This window comes from Triticum urartu, chromosome 4 (assembly GCF_003073215.2).
Source record: "Triticum urartu cultivar G1812 chromosome 4, Tu2.1, whole genome shotgun sequence".
Lineage (NCBI taxonomy): Eukaryota > Viridiplantae > Streptophyta > Magnoliopsida > Poales > Poaceae > Triticum > Triticum urartu.
The window spans coordinates 96,398,932-96,403,528 of record NC_053025.1 but is presented as its reverse complement, the minus strand read 5'-3'; the positions used below and the strand labels follow the sequence as shown (position 1 = coordinate 96,403,528).

At 45.6% G+C, this 4,597-nt stretch overlaps 1 long non-coding RNA gene across 1 annotated transcript; it reads left to right on the top strand.

The window, feature by feature from the left end:
- The first annotated feature begins 1,631 nt into the window (after positions 1 to 1,631).
- Positions 1,632 to 2,918, top strand: LOC125553621. Its single transcript, XR_007304128.1, has 3 exons — positions 1,632 to 2,290; positions 2,436 to 2,504; positions 2,591 to 2,918. It is a non-coding gene; the product is annotated as an uncharacterized LOC125553621 (long non-coding RNA).
- Positions 2,919 to 4,597: the final 1,679 nt, after the last annotated feature.

Genomic DNA, 4,597 nt, shown 5'->3' with positions numbered 1-4,597 from the left:
TGGATCACGACGAGTACGACTCCATCAACCCCGTTCTCTTGAACGCTTCCGCTCGTGATCTACAAGGGTATGTAGATGCACTCCTCTCTCCCTCGTTGCTAGATGACTCCATAGATTGATCTTGGTGATGCGTAGAAAATTTTAAAATTCTTCTACGTTCCCCAACACGTGTTCCTACTGTACTTAATACATTCGTACTAGTAGTATAATTTGGGTCAGTCGATTTGTGAAAGAAGTTCGACGGAGCGAAGGAAGAAGACGACAGAAGAGGTGGAAGAAGCCCTTCTAGCCATCCATGTTGCATCAAATGGCTCACATGAGTCGACTGACCCAAATTGCTCCTTCAGATTGCAGGATCCATGTGGCATTCAAGGTCTCGCAGGTAGATTCCGCGTCCGCACCCGGTTTGCGAGCTCGACGCGCGTGCGACCAGCTTCTGCCGCGACAGCCACCATGCGCGCCTCCTCCACGCGGCCAGAGATGACAATGACATGGTAGTTCCTCCTTGCTAGCGTGCTGGAGCACGCGCTCGTCCTCCTCTTTGTACGGTGCGTGCATAGACACGGCTCCACCAGCTGCTCATGTGCTTCGCAGCGCGGCGGCATCGCAAGGAGGAACTGCAGACGACGTGAGCGGGCGAGCCTTCGCCTTCATGGCACAGGGATGGCGGCGACACAGTGGTGATGGGCGAGAAGTTGTTGGCCGGAGCAGGCGGGCGCCAGCATGCGCAATGACGGCGGCGGCATATTGATGAATGTGCGTGTGGGAGCTTACTTTAGTTTTATATATATAAGGTTGGTCAAACTTAAAAGAAAACCATACTAGTACACATAAACATACCACTATAAAAGAAAGAGAGGGCGGAGAACCAAGCAATCTTCACCGTCGGTACATTAAATCTAACGACTCATGATTCTCCTGTGTTTAACACCAAGCCATCATGTTTTAGTGCCCGCAAATACCTTGGTCCACCATGCTAATAAAATCCCCCCACGATCTGTATGCCCCAACCGCGGCACGCCCATTATCTCGCTGCCGACCACGCCGACGCACGCACCCCCTCCCCTTTCCGTCGCCTGCCCCCGCCTCCCCCCACACGCCCCTACCCTACGCTGCCGCCCCTCATCCTCGACGGCGAGAGGCACGCGGGAGCTGCTGCCACCGATAGGGACATGGACCTATGCGGGCCAACCGCCGGCGGAGAGCTCCGCGACGCCACACCATGGGCTCAAGCGTACGAGGCCGGCCACGCCTGAGCCCGCGGTGAGCTCTCCGCCGGCCGCACCACCTCGCCTCGCCTCTCCCCGACGCCACCGTCCAGCCACCGAGTCAAGGCGTCTACTATGTATCCTTGGCTGCTATCTCGCCTGCGAGCTTCCTCCATCTGAAGGTGAGGAATATCGATTACTCCTCTGAATTCATTGTTTCTTGTTGTTAAATTGCCCCTTTTCCTTGTTTGGTCATGGTACTTTCCTGCTTGTGATAATTCGACAGTGTTTTTGGCGAGGATATGAGATCCCTCCTTCTCCTTCCAATCTGTCAAATTGATTTTCTGTAGCTTTTGTTGATCTTCTATTTGTTCCAACTAAATTTGTCATTCCATTTCCTAATCCAATTCCTTTGCAGGAACCTGATCCTGATGATGACCAGAGAAGGATGTATGTGAGAGGTACCGGTGTTAGCTCATAAGTATATCAGAAGATAAGCATCCATTGTATAATTATTCAGTTATACTGTTAATCCATGCCTCAACAATTGACTAGATAAAACGAGAGGATGAACATTGGACTTTCCTCATGATTGGGTTCCTGGGAGGAGCATTAGGCAATCGACCAACCCACCTGTCATCATGACAAAAGCTAAAAAGTGAATGTTGTTAAATTGGTTAAAATCAAACCACTGAGGTTTGCATCAAATGTTGTTAAATTGGTTTCGTCAACCATCCAACCTGTACCCAAAGGATGTCATTTTTTTAGGTTAGTTGACTAACCCCTCTTTTTATAATGGTCCAGAAAATTAAGAGGAAAGAGGGAAAAATGTATCACATAAGAAGAGATACTTTTAGAAGCAGCTGAAACAAGTATCATTTGTTTCTCTTTCTAACTTTACACAGAGGATTTTTTGTGAAGAAATGATTTAAATGTGCCAGTGTTGATTAAATATTTGTTATTATCTTTAGCTATATTTTGAGAGATCATGAACATGAGAAGGAAGTGAAGAAAATGTTTATTGTTCAGAAAGATGTTTTTGGGGATTCTACTATTATATTCTTCTCGATTCTTGAGAAATGGTAACTTCTCCATACCTAAATAGTGAATTTAGCAGCTATTCTCTTTGTACTTATCAGCCAGTGAATTACGGGAATCGCATCTTGAATTTACTAATGGGGCATCATTTTGTTCCTGCCGTCTACATTGATGTTTTCTCTGCTAAAGTGACAACCAACTTTCCAAGTTCAAGTCAGATGACACGAAGAGGGGGAGAAGTTTATGATGGTTCTTCATGTATGTGCCATTTAGGTTATATTTGAAAATACTTTCCAATGTTGTTTTGAATGTAGTGAACTACCGATTAACTATTTCATTAGCAGATGAATACTTATGATTGCCATTTTTGTGGATTTGGATACTTACCATTGCCTTTTGTTGAGGATTTTGTAATCCTATTCGTCAACATAATGGGTTAGTTGTCTACCTGAGATAGGTTTTGCTAAATATTTGCGCATGTTTGCTGACAGTATGGTCACCACATATATGACATTAAGGTAACAGAAGCAGTGCCCTTCTATTTCTACTCTTACTCACACTATCCTATTGCATTGGAACGAATTTACCATTTTGAATATTTGGTGTATGCTATGTAAAATAGGAAGCATGGTAGCCACGTACTCTTGTTTCTATTCTAAAATCCTACCATAAAGAAGCTCTCTTTAAGGAATAGATCACGTGGATCAACTTGTGTGTCTAGAGGTGCCCCCTGCCTCCGTATATAAAGGAGTAGAGGGGGGAGGCTGGCCGGCCAAGGAGGAGGGCGTAGGAGAGTCCTACCCCCTCTAGGAGTAGGATTCCCCCCCCCCCAATCCTAGTCGGAATAGGATTCGCGGAGGGGGAAAAGAGGAGGAGGGGCCGGCCACCTCTCCTAGTCCTAATAGGACTAGGGGAAGGGGGAGCGCACAGCCCATCTAGGGCAGCCCTCTTCTCTTTTCCACCAAGGCCCACTATGGCCCATATAGCTCCCGGGGGGTTCCGGTAACCCTCCCGGTATTCCGGGTAAAATCCCGATTTCACCCGGAACACTCCGATATCCAAACATAGGCTTCCAATATATCAATCTTTACGTCTCGACCATTTCGAGACTCCTCGTCATGTCCATGATCACATCCGGGACTCCGAACAACCTTCGGTACATCAAAATGCATAAACTCATAATAACTGTCATCGTAACCGTTAAGCGTGCGGACCCTACGGGTTCGAGAACAATGTAGACATGACCGAGACACGTCTCCGGTCAATAACCAATAGCGGGACCTGGATGCCCATATTGGCTTCCTACATATTCTACGAAGACCTTTATCGGTCAGACCGCATAACAACATACGTTGTTCCCTTTGTCATCGGTATGTTACTTGCCCGAGATTCGATCGTCGGTATCCAATACCTAGTTCAATCTCGTTACCGGCAAGTCTCTTTACTCGTTCCGTAATACATCATCTCACAACTAACATATTAGTTGTAATGCTTGCAAGGCTTCTGTGATGTGTATTACCGAGAGGGCCCAGAGATACCTCTCCGACAATCGGAGTGACAAATCCTAATCTCGAAATACGCCAACCCAACATCTACCTTTGGAGACACCTGTAATGCTCCTTTATAATCACCCAGTTACGTTGTGACGTTTGGTAGCACCAAAGTGTTCCTCCGGCAAACGGGAGTTGCATAATCTCATAGTCATAGGAACATGTATAAGTCATGAAGAAAGCAATAGCAACATACTAAACGATCGGGTGCTAAGCTAATGGAATGGGTCATGTCAATCAGATCATTCAACTAATGATGTGACCTCGTTAATCAAATAACAACTGTTCATGGTTAGGAAACATAACCATCTTTGATTAACGAGCTAGTCAAGTAGAGGCATACTAGTGACACTTTGTTTGTCTATGTATTCACACATGTATTATGTTTCCGGTTAATACAATTCTAGCATGAATAATAAACATTTATCATGATTAAAGGAAATAAATAATAACTTTATTATTGCCTCTAGGGCATATTTCCTTCAGTCTCCCACTTGCACTAGAGTCAATAATCTAGATTACACTGTAATGAATCTAACACCCATGGAGCTTTGGTGCTGATCATGTTTTGCTCGTGGAAGAGGCTTAGTCAACGGGTCTGCAACATTCAGATCCGTATGTATCTTGCAAATCTCTATGTCTCCCACCTGGACTAGATCCCGGATGGAGTTGAAGCGTCTCTTGATGTGTTTGGTCCTTTTGTGAAATCTGGATTCCTTTGCCAAGGCAATTGCACCAGTATTGTCACAAAAGATTTTCATTGGACCCGATGCATTAGGTATGACACCTAGATCGGATATG